Genomic DNA, 13,830 nt, shown 5'->3' with positions numbered 1-13,830 from the left:
GCTGAATACTGAAGTCATTATTCAGTTCTTACTTAGACCTACTTAGGCAAAAACCTGATTGGAATTAATAGGAGCAATGACAGTGTTCAAACTAAGTATGGATTTCATGATTCCACCCTATGTCAATTTTTATATGTAATTTCTCATTTCCGTACAAAGGAGAGACTTCTTAATTCCAGTTCTGTAGAAGAAACCTATGGAAAAATAGTACTGTGGTGCTGCCTTCTACGAGCCAGTAGGAATAATGTCTTAGGTTACAAGAAAGAGCAATAACAGTATCACCAGTACAAAGAACAAGTAAGAACTTCTTGCTTTTTTATCACTGACTTATTTTTTGCCAATTTAAGATCAAGATCTTGGAAAGAATTACATTTTGTCTTAGGAGGAACTGACAAACACATTTTCAATTACCAACAGGGTGACAACAGAACAAATATGTTGGTGGTTTTTAAAATAAGGTTATTTCTGGCTTACAAAGGTGACTATTTATAAATGACTGAACTGGAATCTCTTATAAATTATCTTTGTAACTTTTCCCATACAGAGGCCCGTTCTCCTTAAAGTGGATGAGATAAATCCCCACAACTAAGGTGTTATTTAAAAAAAGAAACCATCAACGAATTCTTTATTCTTTTTTAAGAAAGATGAGGGTCACCACTCACATGTCTACAGTCTCTCTGGACTTCAGTGACAGTTGTTTGCTCACAACAGAATCTGGACAAGAACTAACTAGAAAAGTATGATGCAATCACTGAGAAAATATCAACAATGTCATTGTATGAGGGAGGATTGTAGATGTAAACTCTTTGGGGCAGGGACTGTGATGAAATGTTTAAACTCTATTATGTTCAGCCTACCCTTGGTACCGTGTGTACTATACCTCACTTGAGCTAGCAACAGCCTTGAATATCTCGAAGAGGATGCAGCTCTTGTATCTCTCCCCAGGGTGGAAGTTCTGCAGCTACTCAAAATCTGGTACAGTCAACTGACCTGTTAGAGCAGTCTCATAACTTAGAGTTTAGCACCCTAAACTCGAAATAAGATGGCAGCTCTTATTTCAAAACTATTTTGAAATAGCTTGTCTTGAAATTTGGCACTTCCCGGGGCTCCCCTTAGCTGCAAAGAGTGAAATGGAGCCAGTGGGAGCTGTGAGGCTCCGTGGGTGCGGCTCCAGTAAATAAACAAACCGGGGCGGCCAGTTAATGTGTTTCTGAAAGTGATTTCATGGAACACTTTCAGAAACACTGACCTAAACACCTACTAAAATATTTAGCCAATACATTTACTGGAATAAATGTTAACTGTTTAGATCTGCAACATTTGTTTGCAAGCTAGTTTGCAGGAATAACTAATGACTTTAGATTAATAAAGTTTTAATTCATTCTGGGAAAGCAAAGAAAAATGGAAGCCAGAATAAACAGTGAAGACAGAACTGTCCCTTAGCTACACTTTTGAAGTAGATAAGAAAGTACATTAGCAATATTAGTTCCACTAAAGTTTACAGCCTTAAAGTGTCATGACATTTTGAAGATTCCTTTCCTTCTTGTCCCCCTTGAGGTGCTACTGCCGTGATGGAGGAGATCCCAGGTGAATATGTGGCTAATACTGATAATATGCGCCTCAATTTTAAAATGTTTGTGAATAAATAGACAACCCAAATCCACATTGGAGCATTTAAATTAGCATGCATAAAAAGGGCATTTTTTTTCCCTAGGTTTGATTTAAATTCCCAAACATGGGATTTAGTTGCCTTTCCTCCCTATCCCAATTATTATATATTGGTTTATAATGATATATTATTATTTATTGGTAGTAGTACCCAAGGGTCCTAATTGGTCTTGGGAGCCCTTGTACAGGACCAGGAACAATTACATTGGCTACGTCTAGACTACAGGCTTCTTTTGGAAAAAGCTTTTCTGGAAGAGAGAGTCTGAAAAAACTTCTTTTGAAAGAGAGCATCCACACAGCAAAAAAGCAATCTGCTTTTTTGAAAGATAGCATCCACATTGATTTGACAATATCTCACATTTAAGTTGTGATAACTATGGATGGAGTAGCCACTAGGGCACCTGTGCTTTTTTCCTGGAGGCCTCTTCTTTCAAAACAACAATAACACAAACAACACCTCTTCCCCATCCACACATGCCTTTTTCCAAAAGAGCCCTTTTGGGAAAAGGCTTCTTCCTCATAGAAGGAGGTTTACTGCTGTTGGAAAAAACGCTGCATTCTTTCGACTTTCTGTCAAAAGAATGAAATTGCAGTGTGGACATATGTGTAGTTTTTTCCGGAAAAACAGCTGTTTTTCTGGAAAAACTCTGCAGTGTAGACATACCTTAGAAAGACATGGTCCCTGCCCTGAAGAATTTACAGTCTCATTTGTAGATAAGAGGTAATACGTGATGGCAATAAACGAAAGGTGGAGGGAGAACAAGATAGCAGTAATAAGATGATGTGGCTGGATGGGTTACCTAGATGCATAGCTAGAGAGTTCCAGGTCTTCTAAAAAAAATTGTATCTATTTAAATGCAAATACTTGGACACAGAGAGAAGACCAATGCTGAAGTAGGAGCAAGGGAATAGAGGAATTAGAAGTGTAACAAGGGCAAGAAGAGAGAGGTATGGAGGTAGGGAAGAGATGCAGCTATAGTAGATGATTAAATTGGCGGGGACTCATACCACTAACAGTGGGAGTATCCCATCTAACAGAAATGAGATATTCTCGTTATTTTTTTCTTTGGGATATCTCTTTTTATAGAGTGAGTTTCAGCAGTTCAATCAACTTTAAAATCCAATGCAAACTTGATGTTACACAAACCATGCATTATGAAGTGTTCATCTGGCCAACCTGGCCACTGAAGTGAGACTGTGTATCATCCAGATGTTGAACATCTATCCCTCCCATTTTTTTTTAAAGGAAGTTGTAGGTGTCCCTGGAACATGTCATATTTTTAAAGGTGACTTGCAAAGGTGTGGAAAACATGTGATTGTGTGCCTTCTGCTTTTTTTCACTATGTGTAAACAAGACTTGACATGTCACGTTGCTTGGGTGGTTTTAGCAGCTATGTGCTTAGAAATGACGCGAATATTAAATATAGACTTTCCTGATGTTGCTTGAGAATTCACTTAAAGGTTTCATCTCAATGTATTATTTATCTGAATTGTGCATGGGGATCCCAATTATGAATCAGAACTTAACTGGCCATATATGCTTATACCACACCTAGCATGATTTTTTTTCGCTCTTTGTGGAAAGAATGGGGATGATGAATCTTTAACAAAGCTATCATTTCTCCCTAGTGTGTCTCAGATGTTTGAGTTTAATCACTGTGTCTGGTTTGAGGGGGAAAGAAGCTAAACAGTATGAATGAATATCACTGCCTTTGTCAGTTAATCAGGTTATCAGCTTTTTATTTCTTACTGACTTAAGCTTAATATTTCGACCATTTTTTAGACTTCTAGGAAAAAACTGGTACAAAAGGACTGAACAGCTAATATAAAGTCAAGCAGTAAACAGAAAAACCATACCACAACAAACAAACAGAACCCATGGGGTTTTATTTTTGATGTATAATAAAGAAGCAGAGAAGACATAGCTCAATTTTGTTTTCCTTCACAGGCCACCTTTGAATGAACAAATGTCACTGGTTTTGTAAGCAGCAGTCTGTTCTCTGCATCCTCTCCCCCTTCTCTTTCTTGGTATTTTGGACTACTTTGAAAGCTCTCTTTTGCAAGGGCAAGTTGTTTCTCATATCACTGAGTGAAAAACTACTCTAAAATCTGAACAGTTTGATCAGATGGGAAGAAAATGTAAACAGGTTCAGTCATGCATGAAAGTGTCTAACTGAACTCAAATATAAATGTAATTTGCTAGTGCCAGAAGTGCAAAAAAATGTGTAATTTGCATGGTAAGGCCAGGGTTAATAAAAGAAGAGATGAAGCAGAAAGACAGTTTTCACAGAAACTGAAAGCTTGAAGCTCTTATTGAGCAATTTTAGATCAAGCATCCAATATAGTTAAAAACACACATTGCATGCATCGATGTGCAGGGATCTTTTCATTTCTAAGGAAAAGGGTGGTTCGTAAATCAAATGAAATTCTTCAGTGTCATCACTCTCTACTCCCACTGACTTCAGACTTGCTGGACCACTGGCCAACATAGAAGAGGAGGGCGGTATCATGCCCCCAAAAGGGATGGGGCCTCGGGTGGAAGAGGCAGAGCAGGGCAAGCCTTCCCCAATCAGCCCTTCAGTGCCTCTCGGGGCTCCGGTGGTGATTTAAAGGACTGGGGCTCCAACCATCTCCAATGCTGCAGTAGCAGTGTCTGGGAGCCCAGCTTTCTGAAATTGCCAGTCCCCAGGGCAGCTGCCCCCTTAGCCATTCCCTGTCGGTGAGCCTGGTGGAAGATATATGAAAGAAAAGAAACACATGCAGGATCAGCTTTGAAGATTAAAGATTTTTGGGGTGTTGTTTCTATAGATGCTGGATAATGGTGCAAGTAGAGTTAAATTCTTACCTTTATGGGCAACGCCTGGGAGGGACAGAAGGGGGCATGTGAGTTCCTCCCATCACTCTTCTGATGTAGTCCAGAGCCCCAGTGCTCTCCCTTTTCCCCCTCTTCAGGCCATGTTGCCTGGTGGGGCACGTCGCTGTCCTCCCTTTGGACACGTTTTCAGAACTGCAGGGTTCTCTAGAGCTACTGCAGTGGAAGGAGCAGAAAGTAGAGCCAGAAGGTAACTCCGTGCCAACAGCTCCTCTGGAGAAAGGGGTTTCACTGTCCCCAGCCTTGTCCTGCAGCGGGGCTATACAGAGACCGACAGGAGAGAGGAGAAATAGCTTCACTGAAGTGCTAGGGGTGGTAAAAGTTGAGCTGGAGGAGGTGCCAGCATGAGGTCAACCAGTGGCCACATGTTCTGCTCCTGTGTCTCTTCCAGTGTAGCACTGAAAATAAAAATCTTAATGGTGCAGCCTACCAGACCAAACCACCATATTTACATCACTGATGCTGGATCAGGATGTCCTTAATTACATAAAAACACAATCAACGAATAGAGCTTTATGAATAGTTGTTTTTCTAGTCTGTGGCAATTGTGGGAAAAAGAAATCGTTTTGGGTCAAACCAAAGCCATGGGCATTTTAGCAAAACCAAGACATGTAAACCAATAGTTTTGAGTAAAAAAAAAACATTTTGTTTGGCCCAAAATATAATGTTTCAATTGTGAATATTTTTATACTGAATTTGAAGGAATTTTCTACATTCATTTTAAACCAAAAAGTTTGAATATTTAATTTTGAAAATGTTAATATCACAAGCTTAGACTTACAATTTGATGGGAACGGGGGATTTTGACACTATCAATTTGGTGAAACTGACATGAATTTGTTGCCAAATCTGCTTTTTTTTAAAAAGTAGACAAAAATGTCATCCAGTCAAGATCCTTTAAATGAGTTAATCTCCTTCAAAAGTAAAATGTATTATTTTGACTATATACTACACAACTAGAATTATTGCCATCAATGATCTTCCTATGTACTTTAGTTATAGACCCACATGTAGTGTAATGAAAGAAGCCTGATACTTGTTATATTAGCATGATGGCAAAATTCCAAAACACAATTCCTGTATGCAGCTGATATGCCTCTTATTTATCTTTAATTTCAAAACTCCAAATCTGTATGCATATGTTCTGAAAAACACCCTCCAAAAATGGCTAGTTTCAAACAGAGTCATTTATTTTCTCCATGATGGTATGAAAAATTGGAAAAAAAAAACAAAAATAAATTATTTGGACTGATCGAAACCATTGTTTTGAATTGCCATTCTAATGTTTCCATTTTTGGAAAAAAAATGTACTGAATTTGGGAATTTTCAGTGTAAAAAAAATGGATTTTTTTTGACAGGGTTGGGGGATTTACAGTTTTCTGAGAACAACTTTCCCAGCTCTGGTGACTAAAACAGTTTATGAGAAATGTTGTACATTCTGAATGCATGAATTTGCTAAAGTGGGTCTACACTACTATATTGAACCTATTGATTCATTATTGGGAACTGTCATCTTTGTAGTTCAACATCCAGCCTGTAGAAGGGTCCATTGTCCCCTGCAGTTAGAGGGGACACACAGGGCGGTGCTGGGAGCAGCCAGCCTTCAGTGTCACCCAGAACATGCTGCACATACCAATCGACTCTTAACGTCGCCTGTAGTGCATAACCCAGCAGGTAATTAAAGTGCCTGGTCTTCTGGCCGCTGCTTCAGCAGCAGCAGTTGTAAGCCCTGGAACTTTTGAATCTTCCAGGTCCCAAGAGAGTAGCTTTTGTGTTTTGTTGGATTCTTTATAATGCTAGATCAACGTCTGTCTGGCCTCCTTTGTTGTGACTGAAAGGTTGGCTGTGGGCATCTCCCAACCACACGACCTATTTCATTAACTCACATAGCAAGATTTCATCACTTCACATACAATTCAATGGGATATTAATGTTGAACTGATCAAGACTTTTAAAACGATATCTCACAAAGCCTACTGTGTACAAAACATGCCATAAGTAGAAGACAGTGGTGAATATGGAGGTTCCAGGGTGCTACTCTGAGGTACAGAGTATCACACATGAGTCTCTAGCTGTGTAAACAGTTGTATGAGCATGTACTACATGTAACTGGATCTTCCATTAGTGTTCAGAAATATGCATAAAACCAAGATAAAACTTTGACCATTATCCCCAAAATCTGGCCCTTGTGATTAAATCAACAATAAAGATTGTACCTCGCCTACCTTGTCTCTCTCATATCCTCGTACTGACAGAACTTCAACAATATTGCAAACAACTATTGATGAATGACAGGCACAGGGCTAGGCAAGAAGATCTATGGGGGTCCACTGTAGTGACTGGACTAAGAGACTCCCTCGTACAACATATACTTGATGTTTTGCCCCACTGATGAAAGCAAGTATCTTCTTGTGACTGGTTTAATTTGTTTTCCAGACTGTTGGAGGAAGGAACTTCAGACAGCTCCTGCATTCATATTTGGTCCTAAAGCAATCAGAACACAACAGACGAACTAAGGTAGGGTACTGGGCCTTCCTAAAACTTAGTGTTGTATCCCCTATACTGCTCAAGTCATGTGACTCTCCTCCCTATCTTTGATAGGTAAGTACATTCCATCAGGGATGGTGTAGACGGAGCGTGGTCCTGCCTTAAGGGCAGGGGGCTGGACTCGATGACCTCTCGAGGTCCCTTCCAGTCCTATTATTCTATGATTCTATGATTCTATGATTCCCTTGTTCCTTAAGCTTTGTTAATATATGTAATGTATCCCTTATTTCACTCTACCTTGTGGCTGCACTGCTGAGAGAGACATGGAAATTGTCAGAGGGATTAGGAATGTCATTCAGCAATATGAAGTGAGACTTTTCAGTACACTGTTGGAATATGCAGGCAAGCTGATGTGTAATTGACTTACAGAATATTGAGCAGACAGGGCCTAGACCTAAATAATTGTACAGAACATTAAAAACTTGATATGAAACAATTTTTCACAAACAACCATTGTGTGTGTCTGCTGTGGCATAATACTAAAAATAATAGAGGAGACTTAGGATAATTTATCTGTAAGTGAATTATAGTACAGCATACGATAGGGCATTTTTGTCACTGTTAAGGAACATAATTGCCATACTGGATCAGACCTGGATCATATAGCCCATCTAGTCCTGCATTCTGTGCATACTTTGAAATGGCAAAACAAAAATATGGAATACTGTTGTGACTGTCACATTACACTCCTTATCTGCATTTTCCTCCATAAACATGGAGCTTAACCCTGCAAATACTTACTCACCTGTGTAACTTAAAGTATGCTATTAACCCAATCATCAAAGTCAATCTCAGGGTGCCAGTGAGATGGGGCACTGGAACCGGGAGGACCAGCAGACCAAACCCCACCCCACCCCACTTTTTACTGAGCGTAAGGATGAGTAACAGGGAAAGGATGGAGTGAATGGGGTGAAGGGTTGGGGGAGAAGGCATGGTGGGGCATTGGGGAAGGGATCATGTGGAGGTGGCACCTCAGGGAGAAGGGGAGGTGTAAGGGAAGAGGCTTGGGGGCGGGAAAGGAGCAGTGTGGGAGTGGAGTCTTGGGAGTGGGGCACTTGTGTTCACTTCCTTTTAGGGGGATTCTGCTGCTTTGGCAGAGCAATGCTCTGGCATCCTTCAGTCTGAAGACACGCTGCCTGTTGGCTTAATCTTATTCAGACGAGGATCTCGTTCATCTTGGTTGGAAATGCTGGGAAAAGGTCTTGGGGTAAGCTGTCTTGTAGGAGGCCAGGAAAGTCTTGTGATTAAAGTTGAAGATCTAGAAAGCACGTTATGACTTTGTTTTATAAGTAACTATTTGTTTGCAATATTCTTACTTTCTATTATTTTGAATCTGCATACTTTAATACATTTTATTGTTGTTTTATTTATAATATAACTGTGTTTTGTGTTAAGTGGAGTGCTGGTAATGACTTTAAAGCAGTAAACTGGTGTGTACTGTTCCTTTGCAAAGAATATATGAGAGAGCTCTGTGAGTGTTCTGTGGAACAGTGGCCAGGCACTCAGGGGAGACGCTCTAGGACTCAGTGGTTGATCTATGACCATCATTAATCTGCACAGAGAGTGAAGCTGCTGGAGTCCTTGCAGGCTATACTTGTGGTCACAAGGGGTGGTGGAGTTATGGAGCTCTCTACAATAGCTAATATAGATTGTGGCAATATTTGGTTAGTTTATGTGAATGAGCAAAATCTCACATCCAGGGTGAGAGCCTCCTCCTGATCCTGACAATTTTATATCAGGTCAATGGGCCAGAGTGATATAAAAGAGCCCTAAAAACCCTGGTTCTAGCCATGGGAAGGTTCCCTGCAACAAGCACTGCAGAAGTCAGCTGCTCTCAGTTTAAGGACCTTCCCTGCAAACTCTATTGTGAGGGGTGTTTTGTGGTGGAGGGACACTCTGGGGGAAGGGACTGCAGTGCAGAACACTTGAATTTTTAGATAGTCCATTGGCAGTTCTTAGACTACCTAATTTACCCCACGGGCACATCCAGCTCTTGGAGTAACCCAAGACTGGGACCATACAAAGATGGCGGAAAGCTGCTCTAGCTGACTTTCACCCTGGGCTTTGAATTCTGTAGTACCTAATCTTGTCCATAGAGAATGCATCTCCTATCCTAGACCCAAGACTGCCATGCCAAAGAATTAGGAGAAAACCAGGTGGGAGGGGTACAAATTGGAGCAGTAGCCTGTACCAGGTGTGCTGTAATACTTTAATTTTTCTCCTTCACAAAGTCTCTGAGCAATAATTTCTAAGGTTACTCTTAGCGGCTTCCCTCCTCAATACTTCACCACCAGTATTTCCTCAAAAATACCATCCAAGGATAAACGTAAAAAACAACGAATGGTCTGGTAGCAATTTATAGACTAACAAAACATGTAAATGGTATCATGAGCTTTCATGGACACAGCCCATTTCTTCAGATGACCAGAGTTTTGAGTTTAGGATGTGCAAACCCAAAATAAAAATCCCAGGTTATTTCTACATCTTGTGATATGGCTACCATATGTTCCCAAAATCCATTCAGGAATGTATTCAGCACTGTCAGCAAACTTTTTTGTTTTCTGTTTTCTGATTTCCTTGTCCAATTCTGAACCTCTGCAAGGTGTCCTCAAGCCCTTCTTCAGATCTTATTTCCAAATCAGCAACCACTCAAAGGACCTGCTAGCCCAAGAGCCATGCTTTTTGCATGATAACAAACCTGGTTGGAGGTATCACCCTGTATCAGGTTGTTGGACTATAAAGAGACACAGCTCATATTCTTATAATTCCCTTTTATCTTTACTCAATATAAATTATAGACAATGAGTAGTCCTCTGGTATTTTATAGAATCATGAACTTTTGTGGGTAAAACATACTTTGGATGAGTTGGAGTGGAAATAATAGTGAGTTTCCTTTTATGCAGTTGTTGTTGTTGTTTTGTTTTTACAAAAGTTTAATTCATCCTGATCATTCATTCATCGCCTTTAAAACTTCTGGAACTGGTTCTTGGTGCCAGCAGCCTTTGTGACCTTGAGGACGTTGAATCAGATTGTCTTGCTGAGGGGACGGCATTCCCCCACAATCACAGTATCACCAATCTGGACATCCCTGAAGCAGGGGAGAGGTGCATAGACATGTTCTTGTGGCATTTCTCAAAATGGTTGTACTTGCAGATATAATGTAAGTAATCCCTGCGGATGATAATAGTACTCTGCATCTTCTTCTTGATAACCACACCTGACAGGATAAGACCTCGGATAGAAACATTGCCAGTGAAAGGGCATTTCTTGTCAATATAAGTTCCCTCAATGGCCTCATTGGGGATTTTGAAGTTCAAGCCAATGTTCTTGTAGTAACGGGGGAGTTTCTCCTTGCCTCCCTCTTCCAGAAGCACCCACTTCTTGTTCTGGAAGATGGTAGGCTGTTGACAGGCTAGTGAACAGACAGGATGGGAGTACTGATGATCATAGTCAACATCCTGATTAAATTCCAATGTGGCTGCATTCCACTAAATTGTCCTTTTAAATAGATGGTGCATTTCAGCTGTGGGTGAAATAAATATTGTGTGTCGTGTATAAGGTACATTGTTAAAATCAAATTGATATGCTAAAACAAGAATTGAAGCAAGTAAAATTGGCATTGCCAGGAGAATTCAAACTCTGGGATTTGGGATTAATACAAGAGTTATTTATTTATTTATTTCCAGGAGAGGCGAAATGATGGTATACAGGCAGTCCCCGTGTTACGTACAAGATAGGGACTGTAGGTTTGTTCTTAAGATGAATTTGTATGTAAGTCGGAACTGGTGTCCAGATTCAGCCGCTGCTGAAACTGACCAGCGGCTGACTACAGGAAGCCTGAGGCAGAGTTGCTCTGCCCCGGGCTTCCTGGAATCAGCTGCTGATCAGTTTCAACAGCCGCTGAATTTGGACGCCTGGGACAGAGCAGCTGGGGCGCTGCCGGGTAGGTCCCCGCAGCGCCGCACCTCAGCGCTGCGGGGACCAACCCGGCAGCACCCCAGCTGCTCTACCCCAGGTGTCCCCAAGTCAGCCACTGCTGAAACTGATCAGCGGCTGATTCCAGGAAGCCCGGGGCAGAATATCTCTGCCTCGGGCTTCCTGTAGTCAGCCGCTGGTCAGTTTCAGAAGCAGCTGACTTGGGGACACCTGGGGCAGATCAGCTGGGGTGCTGCTGGGTCGGTCCAGTAGCGCCGAGGAGCGCCGCTGCGGGACCAACCCAGCAGCGCCCCAGCTGCTCTACCCCAGGCGTCGTCGGCGAGAAAATCCTGGTCTGCTGGGAGGAGAGGGGGGCGCACTAGCTGTGCCCCCCCAGCAGACCAGGGAGACGTAGGTGGTGGGACCGCCGAGACGCGCCGCGGTCCCACCCGCATCCTCAGCGGTTTTGCTCCACGTCTCCCTGGTCTGCTGGGAGACCAGGGAGATGGGGAGCAAAGCCTCGGAGGATGCCGGCAGCGGGACAGCCGCGGCGCGTCTGGGCTGTCCCTCTGCCCACATGCTCCGCGGCTTTGCTCCGCGTCTCCCTGGTCTGCTGGGGGGGCTCTCCCCCCCCCCCCAGCAGACCAGGGAGACGCAGAACAGCTTTTCTCGCCCCGGAGGGCGCAGGCGGCGGGACTGCAGCGCATCTGGCCGTCCCGCCGCTCGCGTCCTCCGGGGCGAGAAAAGCCCTGTTCGTAACTGCAGATCCGACATAAGTCGGATCCGCATAACTCGGGGACTGCCTGTATATGTAAAATGAGAGAACTGTGTATATAAACACATATGAGAAATAATTCCTCTATCGTAAGTGTCTTTAAGGAATTATTCCTTTTTTTTCTCACAAGTGAATCTAAACATTCCAAGATGTCGTCTTCTGTGTTCAGCATGTAACTTTTTTTCTCCTTCTTTTTTATCATTGAAATGGCAGGTTATGGAAAATAACAAAACCAAGGATATTTTAAAACTCTTTGTAAGTTGTAAAAAAAGACAGAACTATATAGCACTTTAAAGACTAACAAGATGGTTTATTAGGTGATGAGCTCATCACCTAATAAACCATCTTGTTAGTCTTTAAAGTGCTACATAGTTCTGTCCTTTGTTTCAGCTAGACCAGACTAACATGGCTGCATCTCTATCACTTTGTAAGTTGTGATTGTCTCTGTGGGCTCACATTTTCTGGGGTAGGCAGCTCCTATTGCCTGACTTCTCTCCATGTCATCTTTCAAAATATCCCCTATTCAGAGTCAGACTGGATGAACACTCCCCTTCCTACATAACCATGTGAATTTTTAATGTTTGGCATTAAGGTGAAACCATCATCTCTCTCTGTCGTCTGGGCGATGGGCCATCAATTAAATTCTCCTTTGTCCAGATGTAAAACAGCTAATGGCTGCAGCTTCTCTCCATAATAGAGCCATTAGTGATAATCTGCCCCTCTCTGCCAACCAGTTTATTCATATGGGAATAGATGAATTGGCAGTAATCTGCCGTATAAACCTGGTTGTATAGTTGCCTTGAAATCAGTGAATGTCTCTCAAAATGCAAAAGCTTGCTCTACAATACCTTTGTCTGATGTTATGTAATTATATATTGAGGTAGCTGTATTTAGATACTCAAACACCCTTTTCCAGTATTTGAATCTACGGCCCAACTCATGCTTCAACATAATGGATAAATAAAATGATTTCAATTTGGTAATGTGTATTTCATCCACATTGGTTGTGTTCAGTATTGGTACCTAAACCCTAAATTCTCTTTAGTATCTGCTAGTTTGCAGACACAACAGATACTATACATGAGTTTTGAAACCCTTTCTAAATATGCCTACCTGACTTCAGCACAATTAATGTTTTACTTTTTATGTTGCATATTTCCTTTCAAATAAACTTACTTCTGTAGTATTAAGTAACTACTGCATTTCCCACTAAATATAAAACAAAAGGGGGAAATCAAACACAGATATCTAGTGATCAATGATACATTTTTCAGAGATGTACATGTAAAAAGCCCTATATTCAATGAGTGAATGATCTATCAGGTAAACACTTTGACAAGCTTAAGTTCAATAACTTAGTAAAAAAAAGACAGTGACCCAGAGATATGAATTTCTACTTTTTATTTCCTGGGGTTGAAGGGTATTGATGTATATCTGATTATTATTAGATTTGTGTTTTTGAATGTACAGAAAGTATACTAACACAGTATGCATAATTTCTGAACAGTTAGGTAAAACATAAAGAGAATTTAAGAGAGCAGATATTTCTTGTATTGCTTAAATGTAATTAAAAATGTGCCATCCAAAAAGCTTTTTTTGTGTTTAAAAATACAACCAAAAGCACTCTGAAGGATATGTTTATGTACACATACACAAGTTGGATTTTCAAAAGCACTTTGGTTTGGCTTAACTCTTCTCCCCATTGACATTAATATCATAATTCTGAACATGTCTGAAAATCCCATTCTTCGTGTATGTGCAGCTTTTATTTGTACACACATTTTCTTTAAATTATAATATGCCCACACAAACTTTTGTGTTTATATATACTGTACACACCTATACATTTGTGTTCAGAAGGGTTTTTTTTGTCTGGCTCCTTCTCCACTGAATGTTTCCAACTTGGGACAATTCTGTCCTCCTGCTGCCAGTTTTCCAATCCAACGTGATCCACATTCAATAACCTTCTACTGTACCATTCATGATGAATGTCAGCTTAATCTTAGTAGAATTTGGGGCTTTGCCTGACAAGATGATTACTGCAATATTTAAA

The 13,830-nt window shown here is 41.1% G+C and overlaps 1 protein-coding gene and 1 pseudogene across 2 annotated transcripts in view; one reads left to right on the top strand and one right to left on the bottom strand.

Moving 5' to 3' along the window:
• The window catches only part of NOX3 (NADPH oxidase 3), a 412,418-nt gene that overhangs the window by 215,591 nt on the left and 182,997 nt on the right, over positions 1–13,830 (top strand). For both annotated transcript variants that reach the window (XM_075924491.1, XM_006114980.4), the window contains one exon: positions 6,977–7,057. The gene's annotated coding sequence lies outside the window, so the exon portion shown is untranslated. The remainder of the gene's footprint in view (positions 1–6,976; positions 7,058–13,830) is intronic.
• LOC102449653 (small ribosomal subunit protein uS17-like) lies at positions 10,034–12,276 on the bottom strand (annotated as a pseudogene).

Source organism: Pelodiscus sinensis, chromosome 3 (genome assembly GCF_049634645.1).
Source record: "Pelodiscus sinensis isolate JC-2024 chromosome 3, ASM4963464v1, whole genome shotgun sequence".
NCBI classification, from domain to species: Eukaryota; Metazoa; Chordata; order Testudines; family Trionychidae; genus Pelodiscus; species Pelodiscus sinensis.
Note: the sequence above shows the minus strand (reverse complement) of the source record. Positions and strands in the feature narration are given on the sequence as shown.